Source organism: Dasypus novemcinctus, chromosome 15 (assembly GCF_030445035.2).
Source record: "Dasypus novemcinctus isolate mDasNov1 chromosome 15, mDasNov1.1.hap2, whole genome shotgun sequence".
NCBI classification, from domain to species: domain Eukaryota; kingdom Metazoa; phylum Chordata; class Mammalia; order Cingulata; family Dasypodidae; genus Dasypus; species Dasypus novemcinctus.
Window position 1 is genome coordinate 14,326,833 of NC_080687.1, and position 25,886 is coordinate 14,352,718.

Below are 25,886 nucleotides of genomic sequence, written 5' to 3' on the forward strand. Positions count from 1 at the left end.
GTTGGGTACCTACCTATTACCAAAAGAAAAAAGTGCCTAGAAACACTTCGAGGTTCCCACTGTGGGAAACGACAAAATGCCAACTCCAGTGTTCTCCACCAGACAGTGAGTGATGGCAGCCATGTGGGTGGAGAAGAGCCCTTTTAGGAAACTTGGTACTCTTTTTACTCAGAAGTAATACCATGATTACCTGTGGAAAGATGGAGGCTAAAGGAGACCTAGAGATCTCTAATTCGAATCTCTCATTTCACAGATTACAAAAGTGAGATCTAGAGAAGTTTAGGGGGATGCGGATGTGGCTCAACTCACTGGGCTCCCATCTACCATATAGGAGGTCCAGGGTTCGATGCCCAGGGCCTCCTGGTGAGGGCGAGCTGGCCCACGCAGCAAGCTGGACCACGTGGAGTGCTGGTCCATGCGGGAATGTGGCCCTGCACAGGAGAGCCGCTCTGCGTGGGAATGCCACCTCCCACGGGAAAAGCCGCCCCGTGCAGGAGAGTTGGCCAACACAGAGCTGGCACAGCAAGATGACTCAACAAGAGGCAAAGAAGAGAGAAAATAAGATGTAGAAGGGAAGCGGACATGGCTCAATGGTTCGAGCATCCATCTACTATAGTGGAGGTCCAGGGCCTCCTGACCTGTGTGGTAAGCTGGCCCACACACAGCACTGCCACGCGCAAGGAGTGCCATGCCACGCAGGGGTGTCCCTTGTATAGGGGAGCTCCACACACAAGGAGTGTGCCCTGCATTGAGCCGCCCCACGCAAAAAAAGTGCAGCCCTCCCAGGAGTGGCACTGCACACACGGAGAGCTGATGCAGCAAGACGATGCAACAAAAAGAGACACAGATTCCCAGTGCTGCCGAGAATGCAAGAGGACACAGAAGAACACACAGTGAATGGACGTAGAGAGCAGACAACAGGGGGTGAGGGGGAAGGGGAGGGGAGAGAAAAAAATATTTTCAAAAAAAAACAAGATGTAGCAGAACATGGGAACTGAGGTGGCATAAGAAAGTAATTTTGCCTCTCTCCCGCTCTGGAAGGTCTCGGGATCTGTTCCCGGAGCCGCCTAATGAGAACACAAGCAGACACAGAAGAACACACAGTGAGTGGACACAGAGAGCAGACAACATGGACACAGCAGGCAATGGGTGTGGGGAGAGAAATAAATAAATCTTAAAAAAAAAAAAAGAAGTTGGGGGATTTACCTGAGTGATAAGTAGCTAGTAAAGGAGTAGGGTTCAGTATGCCCAGCTACTTGTTGGCAGGAGAATGATTTTTTTCCTGAACTACGCTTTCTTCCTCCAGCAAGTTTATCATCTAAAACCAGAAATATCTTCTACCCCAGGAAGAAATGAACACATTTCTTACCGAAACCCTGAAATATGTATTTTTAAAGGATGCAAACTAATCATCATTTAAAACTTGTATATGCTGAAACAATGTCGGAAGTCTTTCCTCCAAACATTCTAGAGAGGGTACTTTTCTGTTTTCACTAACTAGGAAGCCAAAACTCAGCAAGGCAAAGGGCTGGCTCAGGGTCTCACAAATCAGCAGTGAAACGGGGATTCTAAGCCATGTCTTTAGGACTGTAAAGAAAGCCATTTTTCTGAGGGCCAGATTTTCCCAAGGAATTGATTCCAAGTATGTTGTTTTTCTTCACTACAAAACTGTTGTATGTGGATATTAATAGTGGTTTCCCAGCAGGCAGAAATGATCTTTTGAGGTACAGATTGTTTTTAAGAAAAATCAAAATCTTCCATCAGATTTGTGCTAACTCTAAAGTGATTAAAAAACAAAACCAAACCTCAATTTAGCCTTTGATGCTCATTTATTTTAAATTACTAACTTAGCTTCTATTTTAACATTTATGCAGATTTGGCTCAATTTATATAAATCAGAAAAAATGAAATATTGATATTCGTCTTTATGGTTTTTCTCCTGAAATTTCCAGTTATAATTTTTTTCTGTTCTTAAAAAGCTTGCTCTTTGTCAAAAATTAAGGGAATTTCAATAAGATCCAAAGGGTAAAATACAAATTTGGCCATACTTCCACCACACAAAGATAATTATCATTACCATTACCATTTTCATGTTTTTTTTCTAATATTTTGGAAAGCATATATAAAATTAATTTTGAATTTCATAGGTAATATAAAATTTTTATATGTTCTTCAGTTTAAAAAACCATGCAATTATCCTTTTTTTAAAAAAAGATTTATTCATTTCCACTCCCCCCTGCCCCCCCCATCTGCTCTCTGCGTCCACTTGGATTCTTGTCAGTGGCACCAGGAATCTATGACTCTTTTTGTTGCATCATCTTGCTGTGCGTCAGCTCTCCGTGTGTGCAGCACCACTCCTGGGCAGGCTACCTCTTTTTTTCACTTGGTGCTGCTCTCCTAACGAGGCGCACTCCTTGTGCCTGGGGCTCCCCTACGCGGGGGACACCCCTGCGTGGCAGGGCACTCCTTGCACACATCAGCACTGCGCATGGGCCAGCTCCACATGGGTCAAGGAAGCCCTGGGTTTGAACCCTGGACTTCCCACGTGGAAGGTTGACGCTCTATACATTGAGCCAAATCCACTTCCCACGATTGTTCTTTGATTATAAAATAATATGTACTATAATAATAGACTGGTATATAGTAACCACTCGAATGAATCACTAAAATTTTACACTTTTAAAAAAGCAAGTATTTATTCTATGACTTCCATTCGTTGCATAGCAGGGAACAACGAAGGCACATTTGAGCGCGCGGGAGGGCTGGCTTTTCACACCTGGGTGGTGTGAATGTGAAGTAACGTTAGGCTCTGCCCACCGCGCAGGATGTGACTGTCTTTTGAGCTGGTTCCCTGCAACAGGCAAAACACGCGCCCTAGCCCTGGGCGCCTGGGTAGGTTTAAACTTGCTTAGTGTTCTCCCTTTACTCGGCAAAGCACTGCCACCGGGAGCGCGGGCGACTTGGCCAGAAGCAAACTTCTAGCCCGGGAGAGACGGGACAAGCGGGCAGCGGCGGTGGCCGAGGGCAGCAGGGCAGAGCTGCGGCAGGAAGGCTGGTGCAGGCGAGGGGGCGGCCTGGGAGCGGCGGGGAGCTCGATCGGGAGGAGGGGGTGGCAAAGGAGGGAGCCGCACTGGGAAGGGTTAGGGGCCAGCCTGGGAGCGATGGGGTACGACCCGGCTGGGGACACCCAGCGTGGGGGTTGGCGGACGGGGGCAGTGGGAGGGGGGTGGAGGGAGGCGGCTCCGGGGAGGAGCCGGGCTGGGAAGGAGGGTGCCCGGGAGCCGCGCCTCCGGGAGGCCGCCCCGCCCCGCGCCCCAGCCGTGGGAGCCTAGGCGGGGCGAGCAGGCGTGCCCGCAGCTCCCGCCGCCCGGAGCCGCGCGGGCCGCCGGCGGCAGGGACGGCCACGCGCACCTCGGGGACCGCCGCGCCTCTGAGCTGCGCGCGCGCCCAGGGCTCCGGCTCCGCTGCGAGGTGAGGGCGCCGCGGGGGTCCCCCTGCTCCCGGGAGGGAGAGAGGCGAAGCCGGTGCGGGTCCGCGGGCCGGCGCGGCTGCCCCTGGGCGGAGGGGGTGGTGGGGACCTCTCGGTGGCGATCTGGGGAGACTGAGGGGCGCCTGTTCCCGCTTTCTCCTGCTGCCCGGGATCAGTCCTCGCCTGCCCACCTGTTGGCTGCCGGGCGTCTCCTCCCATCCTTTCGCCCTCTCCCTCGCCCAGCGGATTGCCTTCGGGGAGGGCGGTATTGGGTATTCTTTGCCGCGGCAGTTTCCAGCAGGAAATGCATTGGAATTACAATGAAACTTAATCCTTGTGCTCGGGGCTGGGAGTCCCCGGAGCTGTGTGCTGTCGGCGACCGTTGGGCCCCGAGCGAGCGCAGACAAAGGTTGAAGGCGACGGTGGAGGCTGGCGGTCTCCTCTGACCCTCTGCTCCCTCGGTGGTGTGAAAAGGGCGGCCAAGGCCTGTCCTATCGGGCCAGGGTGGCATTGCCGAGCCCTGGGGACCGGGAGCCCAGGTGGTTGGAGAACTCCGCTGGGAAAGGACATTTCTCCTCAGGTCCTAACGGGCTCCCGTTTCTCAAGAAAGACATTGGGTCAGGGAGTCTGGGGTTGAGCGAGCAAGTTGGCAAGAGTTTGGTTGCGTTTCCGTCCGTGAGATGCTGAAATCGCCCCAGGAGCCCCAGGAAGATGTAAGGCGGTGTGTTTGCAAAGTCGGAGAACCTCAGGTGATCTGTGCTGGCAGCAAAGTTAAAGAGACGGAGCACATTTCCCCCTCCCTCCAAGCGGAAACAAACCAAACCAAGCAAGTAAGCAAGCAGACAAAACGTTCTCCTTGTCACTTCTTAGCATTTGATAATAATGTCGATGAATGGAGTGACAGAGTTTAGTCTGCATTCCTTACCAAGGCTTCCCAAATTCAAGTAACCATCCTGGGCTTTCTCTGCAATGCTTCTTATTTTCTGTGCCTCTGGATGTTTTCTTACCTGCTAACCCCCGGCCGCTTCCAGCTCCACGACTCTCCGGTAGCCCATTTACTACCAGACATGGATATTTCAGTTTTATTTTTCCGCCTTTGCTAACAAAGGCTCTTTTTCTCTCCTTTTCTCTTTATGCCTGTCTCTCTCCTCTCCTGCCCCCCTTCCAAACTTCCTCACTGCATTGTTCTCCAATGGCCTGGTAATCATGCACCCTCCGTGTCCTGATGCTCATTTCCTTTCAATGTTTGCCACCTGAACTCTGTTTTCTGGGTCTCTCCTCTGATACCATAAGAGTTTGGGGTGGCTGCATCTTCTTATCCAATATTCTAATTTTCATCTACTTTCTTTGACCCTAGATTTGCCATCCTTCTCCCCGGTTTGTTGATTCTCTGTTTCTGCTTCTGTGTACGTGTGGGTCTTCTTTCTTTCCCCACTGTATTTCTCCCGCACAGCCCATCATTTCACCTACTTCTCCCTAACACGTGCTCCTTCCCCAGCCACATCCTGCTGCTGCCTTCTACAGCACACCTTGCCTCACTTCCTTTGTGGCAGTTTTTGGTACTCCATCAACATCCCTAGGTTCCCTCGCCTCTTTTCCAAACACTTCTCCTTTATCTTGCAGACATCTTCTTTTCAGAATGTCTTTGATCCTGATGAAAATATCAGGGGAAGAGTAGGATGCAAGCAGTTGTAATTTCCCTAGGAATGTTGTGGCTTTCAGAATCTCTAATTGATCACTATTTCTGTTTTACTTATTTTTTATCTTACTGAAGTAGTATCAGATATCTACATCTTGAATAATATTGGTATTAATAAGACTGTTGGGTAACTGATTGAAAGCACAGTATGTGCCAAATGCTTTTTTGAGAGCTTTACATGCAGTATACTCCTTCAATTCTCTGAACATCCCTGTAATATAGTTACTTTTATTGTCCCCATTTTACAGAAGAAAAAAGGGAGAATGAGAGAAGTTAAGTAGCATGCTCAAGTTTCCATGGTGACAGAGCCTCTCTCCTCTCTAGCCAGTGGAACATTCATGCAATGCTGCGTTTTGAGCTCAGAAAGGGCTCGAATTCAGCTTTGGGAATGAGGTCATTATCTGATGCATTTTATTTAGTTTGCAATTTATACCATGTGACTGTACAAATTTGATTCTTGTGGAACAGTGTATGGGAAAACCTAATGTCTGCTGACTCCCAGGAAACCAGGGAACCCTGCCTGGCTGATCGTCTTTCCATCCACACTTCCAGTCTGTTGTATTCGAGGAGAATCTATGGCCCTCCTACCTACTGGCCCCAGGAAAAGACAGCTCTAGGAAACACATTAAAAAAAAACACCTTTGACAACCATTTCCTGTGTGTTGAGAGTTCAGTTTCACTTCAGCTATGGAGACCTTTAGGGTCCTCATATCTGTGTGCTTTTATCAGCCTTGTTGATTTCTGTTGGATTATATAATTATTTTTTTAAGGAGGTACCAGAGATTGAACCTGAGGTCTTGAACATGGGAAGCAGGTGCTCAATCACTGAGCTACACCTGCTCTCCGGGTTCTATACTCTTAAAACCCTGTTTAAACATTTCCTGGTGAGTCTTTGCCTTCCTGAAAGTTGGAGGCAAGTATTTCTACCTTTACAGATACCAAAGCAGAGAGTGTTGGAACCGTCAAACATTTTGATAACTGGAAGGGAGCTTACAGTCTACAGGTGAGGAAATCGTGGCCCAGAGAAAGAAAAGGGTAGATCCGAGGGAATGTGGCAGGAAGGAAGCCCTGGCTTGGATTCCTGTTCTGATCTGGGGCTTGACCAGGTGTGGTTATGCTGTCCGGCGGTGGGTTGATTTTCTGTTGGCGGCTGAGGCCAGGGAAGCTTGAACCTTCCTCTCCCAAGGTGAAAGACATCGCAAGGGTTCAGTTTCAGTACTTTTTTTCCCTGAAAACTAAGCATTTAAAAATGATTTCCTTTTGAGACCTGTAATGGCATAAATGGGGTTACAAAATTGCAGAAGTGTAAATTCAGATGTTTTAGAAAGAAATATTTTTGTTATTACTAGACGCCAGGATCGAACAGCAAATGTACGTTGCTTTCTAGGGGTAAATCATATAATATGTGGTAATTCAGAAACCAGCAAATGGAATGTGGAATTGTATTTTCCGCTTGGGGAGAAAAATGCTGTCTTACAGAGCACTTACTTGATTTTCTTCACCTCTGTGTCTCAAATAAACAGCAGTGCTGGAAGAGTGCCGGCCCTATGCTGCAGAACAAACTAGCTGCTCCTGTCTCTGTGTTGGCTCTCGGGACCCCACCTGCTGCTGATCCTTGGTGCCTTTCCTTATTCCTGCCTCGGCCCTGTCCCCTCCCAGCCCATGACTGTCCTCTCCAGAACTCACATGGAACCTGGATGGGATTGTTCACCCAGGATGCTTAACTCCTTCCACATTAGCTTTTCTTGGGAGAATTAAGCCCTAAAGTATAAGAAAAGATAAAACAAATAAAAGAAAAATACCAACGAAAACCCCTAAGATATGCATTGTATTTATTTTTTTTTTTAAGATTTATTTTTTATTTATTTCTCTCACCTTCCCCCCTCCCCCAGTTGTCTGCTCTCTGTCCATTCGCTGTGTGTTCTTCTGTGTCTGCTTGTATTCTTGTCAGTGGCACCGGGACTCTGTGTCTCTTTTTGTTGTGTCATCTTGCTGCATCAGCTCTCCTTGTGTGCAGCCCCACTCCAGGGCAGGCTGCACGTTTTTCACGCAGGGGCGGCTCTCCATACGGGGTGCACTCCTTGCACATGGGGCTCCCCTACGTGGGGGACACCTCTGCGTGGCGTGGGACTCCTTGCACGCATCCACACTGTGCGTGGGCTGGCTCATCACACAGGTCAGGAGGCCCTGGGTTTGAACCCTGGACCTCCCATGTGGTAGGCAGACACCCTATCAGTTGAGCCAAATCCGCTTTCCATGCATTGTAGTTAATGAATTGACTTTTCTCTCTTGCTTCTAGAGGAACGGGTTAAGGAACACCCTCGGAGGGCTGAGCACACAGTCGTTTACGTCCTTTGCTGTGCTCTGTGGTTAGGCTGAGGGCTGTGACAGCTGAGCAGCAGGTTAGCTTTTACTGCTCCCCTTTTATGGCTGAGGAAATAGAAGTTCAGGGAGGTTGCTCAGTGGCAGGCAGGAGCTCGGAGCCCAGGTGTCTGCCTGGCTGGCGAGACCCAGAAGTGCAAGCTTCTAAGTATTTGTCTCCTCTAGTCACTTGTAATTCCCTTAGGCAGACGCTTTCTCACCTTTCCAGTTGCCAAAAAAACGGAAGCCAAAATGCCAGGCGTTGGGGCCAGGAGCTGGTGAGTAGGAGGGCTCACCGAGTTCCGGTGCCTGCCCTAGACTTAACCTCATCCGGGATGTGGAGGGCTCCTTCTGACGGTGCCTGAGGGCACCCTGGGAATATGGCAATGCCACTACACGCAGAGGGCGCGTCACACGATTTCTTCCCTGGTTGTAGTGTTTTGCTACAGTATTTGGCCACAATGTGGTCAGAATCTCCTGGCTCTAGGGCTGCTCTCTCATCCCTTCCATCTGTTTCCCTGAAGCCAGACCACCCTCTGACTTTTTGGAATTAAATGAGAACTCAGACATGGTGATGTCAGGGACCACGTGCCTCCCTCCAAAGATCCTCGGCTCTAGCATGCCAGATCTGGACTGAAACCCCGCCCTGCTTGGCACTGTGTGGATTCAGCCACAGATTGGGGCACCCTAACCAGGGGAGAGGGGACAGACCAGCCTTTCCTGTCTGCCCCCATCGACATAGCAGCAGAGTTTGTTTCCCAAGGTTGGCAAGCTGTCCCTTACGGAGAATAGAACCAAAGTCTGAAATAACGAGGCTCTAAGTTCTGGTGGAGGAAGGAATCAAGAACGGTCACTGCCTCTCTTCCCTCTGCCCCCACCCCCATTTCTTCCTAAATCACCCGAGCCCATAGAACCCTTGCCTGTCCCTCTAATCCCAGTCACCATTGCCACCACCCTCCTCCTCAGAGCCCCTGCTTAGACAAGAGGAAACTTGGGAAATGAAATCTTTGCCTGGAGCAGGTGCAAGGGGGAGGGCCAACCCAAGCTTTTATTATATTACAGCAGAGGAAGGAGGAGGCAGGGGAAGAGATGTTTTCCTGGTATTTCAGTTTGGAACTTTGATCATGGGCTTTCAAAAATACCATTTTTTATAATAGGAAGCATCCCTTGTACTTTAGTGTTGAAATTACAATTCATTCACACTGAGCAGGTTACTGGGGTCCTGCCCAAGTATCTAGCTGCCATATACAATACAGCTATAGATTGATAAATGTGACCTGGAACAACTAACCATGTCCTTTTTTTTTTTTTCTGTCCTGCTGCGTCACTGTCTTTGGTGCACAGCTTCGCTGAGGCACCACGCAGAGGCCTGCGCCTCCCTGCACAGTCTTGATGCCATTTTTTTTTTTCAAACCAGGAGGTCCCAGGATCGAACCCAGGTCCTCCATGTGGTAAACGGGAGTTCAGTTGCTTGAGCCACAGCCACTTCCCTAAACATGTCCTTTTAAGTGCACCTAAATTGTATGTTGGGACTTACCATCTTTGAAGCAAGTCTCTGCTTCAGGAATTTGCTCCATTTGTACTCTTCCTGATGTGGTAGAGTGGGTCTTATGGAATGTAGAAGCTTCTTTTAACCCATCATGAAGCTGATTTTGTGAATTATGTGAACTTGCAGAGATGGCTCACATGTTTAAATAGCACTCCCTTTTGTGTGCCATGGAGGGGCACGTGTAAGTACCCAACATTTATCGGGTATTTGGCTAGAGGTTAAAGATAGAAAGATTCATCAGAAACCCTCCCTTGCTCAAGAAGAGGCACCCATTCCTACTGGTGGGAGAGGGAAACCTACAAGAGCAAGTTATTGAAAGCTGTAGCAGGTGGAGTGACTGCTTTAGGCAGAGGGTGCCAGGGGAGTCCTGGAAAGGTCTAAGATTCAGGAAAATGTCATGGAGGAGGAGCTCCTGAAAGCCTGGGCTGAATCTTAACAGAGGAAGGGGCAGGCTGGGACAGGAGCCGGCAGAAAGAACCTTTCACCCTCGTGGAAGGCACAAGCAGAGGTGGGAAGCAGGATTTGAGCTGGGTGAGCCCAGGGACCCTTGGACAATTCAGTGTGCCTGGCGCTTCCAGCTCATGACGACGACGGGGCACCTCGAGTGATGCTCCTGAAGTGTGGTCCTCACTGGCAGATCTGCATTACCTGGGGACTTGCTAGAAAAGCAAATTCTAGGCCTCTACCCCAGACCTCTGGAGTTAGAAAATCTGAACATGGGGTTACAGCAATCTTTCCTGGTAGTTTTGATGCACATTAGAGTTTGACGACCACTCTTCCAGAGCATAGGCTTTTTGAAGGTCTTACGTAGCTCTTCTGGCTGCATGTCACCTTTGCAGAAAGCAGTAGCCATGTTCCTACCAGGTCATATTGTGCGTGATTTCCACAAGTCTCCAGCTGTGCCACATTATTGGTACTTCTTTGCCTGGTGCATGATCTCACAGTTTCATTTGCCTACCCTAAATCATTTCATTGCATACTAGTATTTTACATGATTTCTATAGCACCTGACATTATTTCTTAGTGTTTGGCAATAGTCAAACAACCTGGGTTTAAATCCCAAATCTGCTGCTTACCAGCTCTTTGGCTTTGGGCAGCTTTTAACCTCTCTGTGCCTCAGTTGCCTCATCTGAAAAATGCAAATAACGATGGTACTCCTCTCTTGAGGCACAGGTACAAAAGCTTTGCTGCACTTTGGAATACCTGGGGGCCTTTCAAAAAGTACTGATGCCATTGTTATTTCATTGGTTTGGGGAGTGCCTGTGACATTGGAATTTTTCAAAGCTTCCCATGTGCAGCAAAGTTTGGAAACCACTGTCATAGGCTATTGCTAGTATTAGATGAGTTGGCCCTTGTGAAGCACTTAAAAGAATGCCTGACATGTAATAAGTGATTAATATATACCTGGAGATAGAGGCAGTGATTGCTGTGTGAGAAGTGGAGGAGGCAGCGTTGGATGTTAAATGTCTGATTGGTTTGGACACCCTGGTGGCCCTGTCTTTTGCTCCCAGACTTGTGGGGTACAACAGTCCTAAGGCAGGGACTTCCATCTCCACTTCTAAACACCCTCCAGGAAGGACACCAAATGCCATCCTGTAAACAAGAGAGGGCCCCTCCCAGCCATGCCAGTGTCCCTAGCAGTGGGCACCTTTTCTTTCCCTTCTCCACAATACAAACTTGAATTTTTGAAATATAACCAGGTTCTAAAACCCGTCATGAAGCAGCAGCACTCTGCAGTGTGGATGGGGGTGTGCATAGCAGTAGACACTCCAGGGATCTGTCATTTACTCTCAAACTCCTGTCTCCCCACCCACTCGTGCATCTCTAGACAATGAGAGTCTGGTCTCTTTGGCAAGGGATGTATCTTCCAGGATCTAAATGTCATTATGTTGTAAATTAGATATTTCTAACTATTATTTGGAAGAATCCGTAATCTTTTTTATTTTTATTTTTTAATTTAATTTTATTTTTTTTTAAAGATTTATTTTATTTATTTATTTATTTAATTCCCCTCCCCTCCCCCGGTTGTCTGTTTTCTGTGTCTTTTTGCTGTGTCTTGTTTCTTTGTCTGTTTCTTGGTCCGCTTCTGTTGTCGTCAGCGGCACGGGAAGTGTGGGCGGCGCCATTCCTCGGCAGGCTGCTCCCTCCTTCGCGCTGGGCGGCTCTCCTTATGGGTGCACTCCTTGCGCGTGGGGCTCCCCTACGTGGGGGACACCCCTGTGTAGCACGGCACTCCTTGAGCGCATCAGCGCTGCGCACGGGCCAGCTCCACACGGGTCAAGGAGGCCCGGGGCTTGAATCGCGGACCTCCCATGTGGTAGACGGACGCCCTAACCACTGGGCCAAAGTCCGTTTCCCCCGTAATCTTTTTTAATCTCTTGTTCCGCCATACATATTCATTCAACTTACCATTGCTTTGTTAATATCAATGGGCACCTGCTTTGTCCTAAGTACTAAGGTAGAAATTTTCTCCCTCTTTTTCCTGCTGTAGAGAAGCCATTGTGCTTCTCTGGGCATGTACCAGCCATCCCTATTTTTTTTTTAAAGGTTTATTTTTATTTATTTCTCTCCCTTTCCCCTGCCCCTGCCAGTTGTCAGCTCTCTGTGTCCATTCGCTGTGTGTTCTTCTGTGCCTACTTGTATTCTTGTCAGCAGCACCCGGAATCTGTGTTTCTTTTTGTTGCGTCATCTTGCTGCATCAGCTCTCTATGTGTGCGGCACCACTCCTGGGCAGGCTGCACTTTCTTTCGCGCTGGGCGGCTCTCCTTACGGGGTGCACTCCTTGCACGTGGGGCTCCCCTACGCGGGGACACCCCTGTGTGGCACGGTACTCCTTGTGTGCATCAACACTGCGCGTGGACCAGCTCCACACGAGTCAAAGAAGTCCTGGGTTTGAACCCCAGACCTCCCATGTGGTAGGCAGACACTCTATCAGGTGAGCCAAATCTGCTTCCTCCCCACCATCCCTTTTGGTTTTAATTTATAACTGCAGTGTCCTATAGACGTATCTCTTTTGGTGATGTAATTACTCGGCTTTTAGTCAGAGAACATCTGAAGGACATTTTTCATATTGGCTTCACGGGCCTTCGTTGAACCCTGCTGAGATTAATTAAGTCAAACCCCATGCAACAATTATTCTAAAATATCCCGACAGTTATTAAAATCCAGTTTACCCAGGACTAGAAGCCTTGAAGAAGTGTTCCACAGTTTAGTGCACTCAGAGTAAAATATATCATCCAGTTTTAACTTCTATTGGTTTCCAAATTCTTTTAGCCCAGAATCAGCCCTAGGAGTATGGTCAAATTAATGGTGTAAATGAGAAATACTTGAATTCACATCTCGAGGTTCTGGATTTGTTCACATTTTGTGGAAAAGTTAGATGAGATTTTGGTTTTGTTTGCCATTATCATTTCTAAGGATTACAGGGACTTGCAAGGAACTGCTGTTTACTGTTAGATTTACCCTGGTGAATTTAAATGATTACAAATGGAAATAACTGATTTGCTAACTTTATTTTGCTGCCCAATTACTAAACTAAAAATCGACCACTAGGGAACTTTAGTATAGCCAGCGTACAAGTAGCTTAGTATTATGGTAAAGACTAGCTACCATTGTATTGTCTTACCACATCACTCAGGTTACCCATGAACTGAATTGGGTTTAGAAATGCAGCATTCAAAGGAATCGCCATTGCTTAAATGTTCCATGAATCTTTCCGAAATAACATTCCTCAAACACTCTTTGGAAACAATAAAAAATGAGGAATATGTTAATATCTGTAGCTTCAGTAATATTCAGGAGTATATATTAAAAAGGAGAAAAGCTAAAAATTTGTTGTAGCTAAATTTTAAGGTTCATAAGTAATCCAGAATGCGCTGGGAGAAAATAAAAAAAGATTCTCTAAAAGGATGTGTTTTAGGATCTGTGAGACTGGCTTTCTTTGCTGTTTCTGCCTCTGACGTTTCTAAGACAAATCTAAAATTCCCAGAGTGCATTGCTCAGCTCCTCTTACTAAAGCACCTGCTTCCTCTAGCAAATGAGGCCCAGCTCTGGAATTCTCTCTCTCTTTGTGTCCTTATGCCACTCCGACAGAACTGTCCTTTCCCACAATTTTCATAAAAGGATCGGTACCTTACCTTGGTAGGTACTGGTTTCAGTTCTTGACTTCGTGTGTATATGCATGTGTGTGTTGATAAGTGATGGAGGCAGGATTCTGTACTATAATTTACCAGTGTACTGTGGAATGATATGATTCCCATAAAGTCTAGTCTAGATACATAGATCACACAGAATGTTAACATTAAAAATATATAGGGGATTCCCATGTGTCCCACTCCCCCCCACTCCCCACTTTTCCCACATCAACAACTTTTTAATTAGTGTGATACATTCATTGCAATCGATGAATACATTTTGGAACATTCCTGCACAGCATGGATTATAGTTCACATTGTAGTTTCAGTCTCTCCCAGTCCATTCAGTAGGTTATGGCAGGATATATAATGGCCTGTATCTGTCATTGCAATGTCATTCAGGACAGTTCCAAGTCCTGAAAATGCCCTCATATTACACCTCTTTTTCCCTCTCCCTTCTTTCAGCAACTCCAATGGCCACTGCCTCCACATCAATGATACAGTTTCTTCCATTGCTAGAATCACAATAAGTCTATAGTAGAATACAGTAAGTCCACTCTAGTCTATTTTATTCCCCAATCCTGAGGACTCTGGGATGGCCATGCCCATACCATCTCTTAATTGAGAGAGGGCCTCAATCCCACATGTCTGACAGATGGGACTCTCCTGCTTGCAGTTACAGACTCGGTTCCTCGGTGTGGTGATTGTCCATCCTCACCTCCTTGTTAGCTGTTCTGGGTGAGTCCAATGAACTGGAGAGGAGGTGTTACAACTCCGCTGAGGCTCAGGGCCCAGCTGGCACATGGACAGCCTAGAGACTCAAGTCTTCTCGACATACACCCACTAACCCCAGCACCCACCACAGGTTCAGTAAAAGGGACAAAAGAGGCATGTGTGGAGAAGTCGTATCTGAGTCCAAACTCTGTCACAAAGGAGCACAAATTCCAAAGTAGGTCCCCCTGGCAAGGCACCAAACTCCAGAGCCATCTACCATGACCGTAGGACCTGGGTGTCTCTGTAGCCCTCAGGAGTCCCACTGTTTGGGGTAGTATCTACTTTGGCAGTCTATGAGATCCTGCTGAGACGTGATTAGTGCCACCCCTCTGGTGAACTCCCGACTCATTTTGAAGTCTCTTAGCCACATAAACTCATTTGTCATAAAGTTCACCTTAAGTTGAGTCACACGCCCGTCCTTGCTGAGGAAACAAAACAATGGATTTCCGAATATGGAAAGTGGCAGCTTATTTTGGACATTTTGGTTTTTGATGACATTAAAATGAAATCCTAAAATGATAAGCAGTGCATAAGACTGATTTACGAACTTGTGGCTTGTGGGATTGTTTTGGTTGTATTCTTATTTCCAGCTGCTGTCCTCACCGAGCAGCCTCAGTGTAAATGACTCTGCTAGGTGTGGGGCCATTTGAAGGGAGCCATCTTCTCAGACTCAGCTCTGTAAAAGCCGCGGTACCCAGGAGGGCTTCACGTGCTCTCGCAGCTCACCCTCGTGCATGGTTAAGGAGAATGGCCACTGAGCTGTAGGGACTGTTCCTTCTTAAACACGGGCACAGTTCTGGCTGCTGTGAGGTGCTGAGCACGCCCACTGTCCAGTCTGAACAGTAATTCCAGCAGTGTTTATCACGTCACACCCCACCCCCCTTTCTAGTCTCACCTTCTTATTCACAGACTAGAGAATAGCTTCTGTACACAGAAGCAGGAATCATTGAACACAAACTATGTCATCAGTCACAAACAAATATCTTCAGATGACCGTATTTTAGGGCTAAAATGTCCCAGGTGAATAGGTCAAGCCATATCATACCATTGCTACTGCCTAAATATCTGTTTGATTTGGTAGCTTAGTTCCTTGGATCTTTTTTTTTTTTTAAGATTTATTTTTTATGTATTTCTCTCCCCTTCGCCCCGCCCCCAGTTGTCTGCTCTCCTGTGTGTTCTTCTGTGTCTACTTGTATTCTTGTCAGCGGCACCCGGAATCTGTGTCTCTTTTTGTTGTGTCATCTTGCTGCATCAGCTCTCCATGTGTGTGGCCCCACTCCTGGACAGGCTACACTTTTTTCGCACTGGGCGGCTCTTCTTATAGGGTGCACCCCTTGCGTGGGAGGCTCCCCTAGGCGGGGGACATCCCTGCATGGCAGGGCACTCCTTGCACACATCAGCACTGCGCATGGGCCAGCTCATCACATGGGTCAGGAGCCACTGGGTTTGAACCTTGGACCTCCCATGTGGTAGGCAGACACCCTATTCACTGGGCCAAATCAACTTCCCTCCTTGGATCTTTATACTGGCATATCTGAAGGAAGTTTATCATGTTCACCTCCTGGGGGCTGTCTTTAAACCTGCTGAGATTAATTAAATCACACCCCATGCAACAATGATTCTAAAGCATACTGCCTTATTAAATTTCATTGCATGCTAGACTATTGGATTTTTTTTAAATTTAAATTTTATTGATTAAAATGAAAAGAATGCAGCCATGTATTATTTTCACAAAGTCTAATTGTGGTGTCATATAAGTAATTCTACTAAGACAGTATTTTATAATATGATCAAAAGACCTTGGATTTTAAGAATCTAAGTAGATGATACATTTTTTTGATTTCCTATCATAGTCTAATGTCCTTTTTTTTGGTGGATGGCTTTTATTATATTTTTGGATGAGGACTCTCTAAAGGAAGAAGGAAGTGCCTACTGTAAACTGGACAGTAGTGTTTTCTAGGCTTTCCTAGAAAGCTGTCTTTACAGAAGCCAAGTCTTCCCTCCATACACAGTGCACCTCTATTATTCTCACGTTGGGGGTTTTGAAGAACACTTTGTGTTAACTGGAACATTTCTCTGAGATAAAGATAGTGGGTATCTGTGCAGATCAGGCTGGAATGAAAAGAACTTTGTGAAAAGACCTGGAGGGTTCCTGGGCTCTTGTATTGCTAAACTGGGACAACCGCATCTCTTGCAATTTCCTTCCATGCCAACTGAAAAAGACCTCGGAAGCACCTTAATCATTATTTTTTATTTTTGTATATTCTTTTGCTTTAAAAAAATCAATTTTATTGATATATTTTAATAAAGCGTACAATCCATCCAAAGAGTACAAAACATCCAAAGTGTACAATCAGTGGAATTTGGTTTAATCACATAGTTGTACATTCATCACTTCATTCAGGATTTTAAAAAACTTTCTCTAAACCATACAAGTTTTTATTATCTTTCCTTCATGAACAGAAGAATATTCTTTTATATGATAGTTTTAAAGAAAACTGGATCATGGCATGACCAATTATTTCACATGAAGATGGATATGATTATTGAATCATTCTCTTCCATGTACAAATTCATCACTACAGGATTAGAAAGAATTAGCTTGGAGCATATTTCTCATGGATTTTTAGCTGGAAAGGTATTTCCCCATTTGGAGAATCTCACAACTTTTTCCTCAGATGATGAATGAGAAATTTAGATTTGTTTCAGGATGCACTAGTGACTCATGAGGCCATCAAGGTGGCTTCAGATTCCTAAGCAAACATGGCTGTTGGGCCATTCAGGCACTAAACCACTTAGAAAGCACTTGCCTGTTGACTAAAGGATTAGGACTGGCTGCTTCATCTATTCAGTGCTGCCATCTCTGAAGGAGAAGGAAGAGAGGAAAAAGCTGACCCTTACCTCAGAACCAGCAGGGCAGGTCTGAGAGTCAGTACCTAATGCTTCTGTATGGAGACTAGAGAAAGGAGACATGGTACTGGGATGGCTCTATGCCACTGACGGTGTCTAGGATATTGCTTTATAACCACAATATCCTCTTTCTCTCACAGAGTGCTATGCAGGTAACAGTGGGGATGTCACAAGGGTTAGATAAATGGATCCCAAGGAAAAGGTACTGAGGGCTGATGGATGACTAGATAATCTACACTGAAATTCAGATAGACTTTCCTGCATTTGTCCAGGGCTCTAATGAACATGTCTCCATCAGTTGTTAAGTCTGGATATTCAAGGAAAGATCTCTGTAAAATAATTTTGACTTTCCAGATGGAAGGAATACCAAAGTCCTGATTATTGATTGTGTGGATAATACAGCTATGGTGGGTAAATTGCTTTCATTACCTGGAATGATGTTCATAAAAGACACTGGAGAGACAAGAGTTGGCAGAAGAAGAGAGTAGGGATTATAGAATTGTCAATATATTATTTTGTCAGTGAAGAGATGTAAAATTCTTGTTTGTTTTTTTATTTTTTAAAATATATTTTTATTGAAGTGTATCATTCATACATGAACATGCATAAACACTAAGTATATAGTAAAGATTGTGAACTTACAAAATAAACATGCATAACATCATATTCTTGTTTATTTTTAAAATTAAAACTTTTAATTTGAGATAATTGTAGATTTATATGCAGTAGTAAGAAATAAGAACAATTATTCAGTTCTCCCAATGATACCATCTTACAAAATTATAGTACAATATCACAACTAGGATACTGGCCTTGATATGGTCATGGTTGAGAACATTTCTATCACCACAAGTATCTCTCATGTTGCCTTTTTATCCTTCCCACCCCCACTCCCTCCCTGGCAACTACTAATCTGTTCTCCATTTCTGTTATTTTGTAATTTTAAGAATGTTATATAAATGGAGTCATAAAACATGTAACTTTGATGATTGGCTGTTTTCAACCATAATTCTCTAGCAGTTCATTCAGGCTTGTGTATCATAGTTTGTTCCTTTTTATTACAGAGTATTATTCCATAGTATGAATGTACCACAGTTTAACCATTTTAGTCACTGAAGGACAAATGAATTGTTTCCAGTTTTGGTCCATTATGAATAAAGCTGCTGTGACAGTTTAAATTTGGTGAATCCCCAAAAGAAAAAGATTATATTCTTGAATTAATCCATTCCTTTGGGTGTGGGACCCTCTTGATTGGGCTATATCTGTGAAGCATGATTCGGGTTGGGTCTCTGCCCTCTTGCTGGGTCTTATATGAACAAAGGCACAGAGAGAGTCAGAGAAAGGAAGCTGCCATTTTTGACCTTGTCGTATGAGAGAGGACTTGAGGACCACTAGGAGCCAAAGCTTAATTTAAGCATGAAACCCCCAAGAGGCTGGGTCCATGGAGCAGCCCAAGGCTGAAGATAGATATGCCTGACAGATAGCCCACAGCTGAACTCAGGAACAAAGCAAAGCAGCCTAGACTGAGAGAGAGGCCTGGAAAGAGACACGCTCCATGCCTGATTGCCCACAGTTGAGCACATGGAGACAGTAGATTCTGGAAGGGAAGGCAGGGATCTGCGCCATCTCGCTTTGGCACATGGCAGGACACCAGGTTCACCAGTAGCTGACTTCAGTAAGAAAGCATCTCTGATGATGCCTTGATTTGGACATTTCATGGCCTTGGAACTCCAAGCTTTTACCCTAAATAAAACTCCTATTATAAAAATCAAACCATGTCTGGTCTTTGTGTCAGCAACCCTGTGGCAAAGACAGCTGCTGTAAACATTCATGTACAAGTTTTTGAGTGGACCTAAGTTTTTATTTTTCTGGGAGAAATTCCCAAGAGTACAATTCTGTGTCACAGGATAGTTGCATGTTTGGTTTTTTAGAAACTGCCACACCATTTCCTAGAGTAGTTGTACATTCCCACCAGCAATGTATATGTGATCTGGTTTCTCTATATCTTTGCCAGAATTTGTTGTTGTCACTGTTTTAAATTTTAACTATGTTGATAGGTGTTAGTAAGATCTCATTGTAGTTTTAATTTGCATGTTCCTCATGGCTAATGATGTTGAACACCTTTTTAAGTGTTTATTTTCTTCAATGAAATATGTCTTCATGTGTTTTGCCTACTTTTAAATTAGATTTTTTAAAAATTATTGTGGTAACATAAATACAACATAAAATTTTCAGTTTTAGCCACATTCAAGTATACAATTCAGTGGTGTTACTTACGTTCACAATGTTGTGTTAACTTCCTAATTGGATTTTTTTCTGTTGAGTTTTGGGAGTTCTTTGTGGCTCTAGATACTAGTCCTTTGCTGGCTGTGTGGTTTGCAAGTATTTTTTCCCAGTGTATAGCTTGTCTTTTTAGCCTTTTAGCAGGGTCCTTTGCAGAATAGGAGTTTTTAATTTTGATGAGTTTCACTTACCAATTTTTCCTTTTATGGATCAACACTTGTGGTGTCAAGTCTGAGCTTTCTTTGCTTTGGTGTTATGTTTAAGAACTAGATCCCGAAGATTTTCTTCTATATTTTTTCTAAAAGTTTTATGTTTTACATTTTATTCCATGACTCTTTTCTTTTTTCTTTTTTAAAGATTTATTTATTTATCTCCTCTCCCCCCCACCCCCACCCCCACATCCCGGTTGTCTGTTCTCTGTGTCTATTTGCTGCATCTTCTTCTTTGCTTCTGTTGTTGTCAGCGGCACGGGAATCTGTGTTTCTTTTTGTTGCGTCATCTTGTTGTGTCAGCTCTCCGTGTGTGTGGCACCATTCCTGGGCAGGCTGCACTTTCTTTCATGCTGGGTGGCTCTCCTTAAGGGGCGCACTCCTTGCGCATGGGGCTCCCCTACCCAGGGGACACCCCTGCATGGCTTGGCACTCCTTGTGTGCATCAGCACTGCGCATAGGCCAGCTCCACACAGGTCAAGGAGGCCCGGGGTTTGAACCGCAGACTTCCCATGTGGTAGACAGACTCCCTAATCACTGGGCCAAGTCCGCCGCCCTTTTCATTTCTTTTTATTAGATAAATTGTAGGTTTACAGAAAAAGCCAAGATTCATTTTGTGTTAATTTTCTCATAAGGTGTGAGATTGAGCCAAGTGGTTATTATTTTGCTGGTGGATATCCAATTGCTCCATACCATTTGTTGGAAAGGCTATCATTTCATTTCTCCATTGAATTGCTTCTGTACTTTTATCAAAAATCATTTGGAGGGGAGCAGATGTAGCCCAAGTGGTTGAGCGCCTGCTTCCCATGTATGAGATCCTGGTTGATTCAATCCCCGGTACCTCCTATAAAAACAAACAAACAAACAAACAAAAAACCCAACTCTCATTGGAAAGTGGATGTAGCTTGTTGATTGAGCACCTGCTTCCCATGTACAAGGTCCTGGGTTCAATCCCCAGTATCTAAGAAGAAAAAAAAAGAAATTAATTGGAAGATGGCGTTTGTGTGAAAATGTGGAATTTATTCTCATCTTCTGTACTTGAGAGGAAAATTAATTTGTGAATCTGAGACACTTTCAAGTGAAGAGAATACCTTGAATAAAATACAAAATAAATCTTGAAAAAGGTCAATTGGTCATGTTTGTGTAATTTTATTTTTGGGTTCTCTGTTCTGTTCTATTGATCTATGTGTCCATATCTCAGCCAATATCAGACTCTCTTGATTAATGTAGTTATATAATAAATCTTGAAATTGGGTAGACTGATTCCTCCCACTTTATTCTTCTTTATCGAAATTGTCTTAGCTACTCTACTTACTTTGTCTAGCTATATAACTTTTAGATTTATCCTTTCTGTATCTGCAAAAAGTCTTGCTGGGATTTGATAGGAATTTGTGGAGAATTAAAATCTTTATTATAATGAGTCTCCCAAATTCAGGGGTGCAATATACCTTTCCATTTATTTCGGCTTCCTTTGATTCCTTTCATTAGCATTGTGTAGTTTTCAACATTAAAGCCCTATAAATGTTTTGTTAGATTTATACCTAAGTATGTCTCTTTTTTCCAGCAGTTTCTGACATTGTATTGTCAATTGCAGTGTCCAGGTGTTCATTGTTAGCATCTAGAAATACAGTTGATTTTTTTCCCCTCTTTTTAGCTTGTATCATGTGACCTTTCTGAACTCACTTATTACTTCTAGCAGTTTTTGTAGATTCCTGGGGCTTTTCTAAATAGACAATCATGTCATCTGCAAATAGGCAGTTTTACTTCTTTCTTTCAAATTTGTATGCCTGTTTTTCCTTTTCTCGCCCTGTTGCACTGCTAGAATATCCTGCACCATGTTGAAAAAGAATGATGAGAGCAGACATACTTGTTCCTGATCTTATGGGGTAAGCATTCAGTCTTTGACCAGTAAGTTTTTTGTGTACGATTATTTTGTTTGTTTATTGTTGTTGTTCTATAGGTGCTCTTTATCAAGTTGTGGAAGTCCTACTCCTCCTTTTCTGAGAGTTTTAATGATGAAAATATATTGAATTTTGTCACATGCTTCTTCTGTAGCAATTGATAAGGTCATGTGATTATTTTCTTCTTTTGCCTATTAATGTGGTATATTACACTGATTGATTTTCAAATATTGACCTAGTCTTGCATCCCCGCAATAAATAAAATAGAATAAAATCCTTTTTGATTGTAGTGTTTTTTTCTGTTTGTATATTAATGAATTCTTTTTGTTAAAGGTTTTTTTGGTATCTATATTCAAGAGGGCTATTGGTCTGTGGTTTTTTGCTTTTGTTTTTGTTTTGAACTGCCTTTAATTTTGATATCAGGGTTCATAAAGTGCTTTTGGAAGTGTTCTCTCCTCTTCTTGTTTTCTGGAAGATGCAATGTAAAATTGGTGTTACTTCTTTATACATTTGGTAGAATTCACCAGTGAAACCATCTAGGTCTAGAGATTTCTTTGGGGGAGTTTAAATAACAAATTCAATTTCCTTAATGGTTAAGAACTATTCAAATTCTATTTCATAATATTTCATATAATTGTGTGAGTTATGATAGTTTGTTTTTCAAGAAAGTGGTCCATGTTGTCTAAGTAGTCAAATTGACCATGAGGTGCAGCAGTGCTCAGAGATGTATTCACCAAGTGCAATGAATGTCTCCTGATGATGGAGGAGGTTGTTGTTATGGGGGAAGGAGTGGGGTGAGGGGGATGGGAGGTATATGGGGCCTCATATGTTTTGAATGTAACTTTAAAAAAATAAAGACAAAAAATTTTTTAAAAAATTTATGTGTAGAATTGTTTGTGGGATTCTCTTATCCTTTGGATATTTACAGAGCCTTTAGTGATAGCCCCTGATTCATTACTGACACTGAAATTTCTTTTTTTATCTTTATTAGACTTGATACAAGTTTGTCAATTTTATTGATCTTTTCAAAGAACAAACTCTTTGTTTATTTTTCTCAATAGTTTTTTGTTTTCAATTGCATTGGTATCTACTCTTACCTTTTTTATTTCCTTCCTTTTACTTGCCTTGGGTTCATTTTGCTCTTCTTTTTCTACGTTCTTAAATTGAGAGCTTAGATGAATAATTGAAACTTTTCCTCTTTTCTAATGTATGCAGTTAGTGCTGTATTTTTCCATCTCAGCACTCCTCCAAATTTTGATATGTTGTATATTCATTTTTATTCAGTTCAATTTATTTTTCTTTTAATTTCCCCTGATATTGTCTCTTTGACCCTTGGTTTATTTAGAAGTGTGTTGCTTAGTTTCTAAGTCTTTGAGATTTTCCTTTTACCTTTTTGTTGTTGATTTCTACTTTAATTGCATTGTGATTGGAAAATACATACTGTATGATTTCAGTACTTATCAATTTGTTGAGATTTATTTTATGGTCCAGAATATTGTCAATCTTGATATATGTTCCCTGGACACTTGAAAAGAATATATATTTTGCTGTTCTTTGGAGTGTTGGTTGATGTTAATCCTGCAAGGAGATGACACTGGTAGTGGCTGTTTGTTCTTTGTCTTTTTTGGGGTGGGGGTGGGAGTGGGGGGCTAGGGTGGGGAGAATGAGGATTGGGTGACCAAGAATTTTAGGTCTTGTTGTCTGACAAAAATAGGAAGGTTGAAAGTTTATAGTGCCATTTTAGGGCAACTTTGATAATAAACCAAGAAGAAGGTAAAGTTTAAATTCTCTTTTGAGAATTTAGGTACCCAATGGTGCACATCATTTTAGAATTTGAAAATCTCAAGAAAACTAAACCTAATCTAACAGTCAGAAGTTAGACAGCAAAATTTGCCAATCAGGACTAGAAGAAAAAGATATGTTTTAGGGTTGTCTTGATTGCTTCCTGTTGAGTAGTATCTATGAATTAAGTAACTTTATGTTTGCTAAGTATACATTCAATCATTACTTTAATTATACCCAAAGCAGAGAAATAGATTATTTATATAAAAGCTAGGTTATTTATCTGTTTTACAAAATACACTGAGACCTTCCTGTTTTGCATACACTTGGCTAGTTGCTGAGGACTTAAAAATGCAATAGACTCACGTTGAAGTCTCTTAGCCATAAAAACTCATTTGTATTTCATATTTCCCTCTTTTGGTCAAGGTCTTTTTCCAGATTCATCATTAGTCAGTGCTTGGTAATAATCCCTTAATGCCAGAGAGGCTCATCCCTGGGAGTCATTCCCACTCTGGGGGGAAGGTAGTTCATATATATGCTAAGTTTGACTTAGAGAGAGGCCACATATTTGAGCAACAAAGAGGCTTTCAGGAGGTAACTCTTAGGCAATATATAATACTAGGCCTCGTTTCAATTTCACTAGAAAAGGTTCGTAAGTACAATCGTCAATATGAAGGACCTGGCATAATGGTCTGTCCTTCTTCTCTAGGCACTGCCCATGTACTTGGGGGATTCTTACGACCCCATTAGAGAATATAGCAGGACTTCTGAGGTTGGGAATTCAATATTCTTTCAGTTACTGTGTGGGTCTCCACCCACCGAGGCAGTGCTCCATGACCCCTTGAACATATTCTTACGCCATAGAGGCATGCCCCAGGTGTACCTCTCCCCCCATCACTGACACCCCACACCAGTGAGCCTCCCCTGTATCACAGTTGTGAGCTATCTGTGATCCAAAACCTCCTCCATAGCAAACCCCCCTAAAAAAATTAATAAAAATAATAAAATAAATAATAATAATTAAAAATAACAAATAAAATAAAAATTTTTTTTCATGTGTCTTTCATCACTGTAAGATCTTTTATCTTTTATATACAGTGACAGTTTCTTCCGTATGTTCCCCCAGTGTCTTTTATATTCGAAGAAGCTTTAGGTTTCAGAAAAGACACATAGAAAATAGAGGATTCCCATTTACTCAAACCCCTCCCTTTCTCCCACTCTCTCCCATTAATAACATTTTACATGTGCATGGTACATTTGTTAGAATTGATATACAAGTACCAAAGCATTGCAGCACCTACTCACCAGTTCACTGGACTCACGCAGTTCAATTAGCAAAAGGTTGATGATGGACAACACCCACCCCAGGAAGCAGAGTGTCTGCAACTGCAAGCAATACAGTTCCATCCATTTGCCCCATGGGATCTAAGCCCTCTCTCCATCAGAGACAGGACAAGAATCACCATCCCCCAAATCCTCAAGACTGAGGAATGAACAAACATAAGGGGGGAAAGCAACTATGGACAAAAGTAGACTTGTGAGTATTCTAGCAAGGAAAGAACTTGTATCACTTATATGAAGGCAGTGGCCACCAGAATTTCTAAGGAGAGGGAGAGGGAAGTATGGGTGCAACATGGGGGCATTTTTGGGATATTGGAATCATCCTGCATGACATTGCAATGAGGGATACAGGCCATTATACATTTTGCCAAAATCTATAAAAGTGTGCAGGGCAAAATGTAAACTGTAGTCCTTGATTAGTGCAATGCTTCAATATGTGTTCATCAACTGTAGCAAATGTATCACACTAATGAAAGATGTTAATGTGGAAAAGTGCGGGGGGTGAGGTATATGGGAATCCCCTGTATTTTCTCTTTTTTCTTTTAAGATTTATTTTTTATTTCTCTTCCCTTTCCTGCCCACACCACCCCCGCCCCCAGTTGTCTGCTCTCTGTGTCCATTCGCCGTGTGTTCTTCTGTGTCTGCTTGTATTCTTGTCAGTGGCTCCGGGAATCTGTATCTCTTTTTGTTTATCATCTTGCTGCATCAGCTCTCCGTGTGTGCGGTGCCACTTCTGGGCAGGCTGCACTTTTTTCACACTGGGCAGCTCTCCTTACAGGGCGCACTCCTTTTGCATGGGGCTCTCCTACACGGGGTACACCCCTGCGTGGCACAGCACTCCTTGCATGCATCAGCACTGCATGTGGGCCAGCTCATCACATGGGTCAGGAGGCCCTTGGTTAGAACCCTGGACCTCCCATGTGATAGGCGGACGTTCTATCTGTTGAGCCAAATCTGCTTCCCCCTATATTTTTGATGGAACATTTATGTAATCTAAAGCTTCTTTTAAAATAAAAAAATATATATTAAAATAAGTAAGGACATTAGGGATGTTTAAAAAGGTGCAATAGAGAGAGGCAAAGTTTTTCTTCTCCCACAAAGGAAAATCCTAGAAATCCCAATTATTTCTACGAATGAATGATTACTAAAAAACATAACAGTAAAGACAGCTTTAAAAAATATTTTAATCAGCTACTCTGGCTCGAATTTGAAGTGTTAAAAATGCTTTGCGGGGAAACTATGTTTTGTTACATGTTTACATAGTATAGTCACTTTGAATTCAAACTGCAGCACTTCTTGCCTGTTTCCTTCTGTGTGCCAAGAACTGCAGTAAAGGCAGGGTTCTGGGTTTGCTAAGCTGCAGACAGGGAGCTCAGCCCTTGTGTACTCTTTCTATCTTGAGTCTGAGTATTAAAGTGATAGAGACCAAGTACACATTCTGAAGCTTCATATCCCTTTTTTCTTTGTTTGTTTTA

At 43.5% G+C, this 25,886-nt stretch overlaps 1 protein-coding gene across 1 annotated transcript in view; it reads left to right on the top strand.

The window, feature by feature from the left end:
- Positions 1-3,363: 3,363 nt before the first annotated feature.
- SPATA13 (spermatogenesis associated 13) overlaps positions 3,364-25,886 on the top strand; it is a 146,241-nt gene continuing 123,718 nt past the window's right edge. The window contains 1 exon segment of the mRNA XM_004453079.5: positions 3,364-3,471. The gene's annotated coding sequence lies outside the window, so the exon portion shown is untranslated.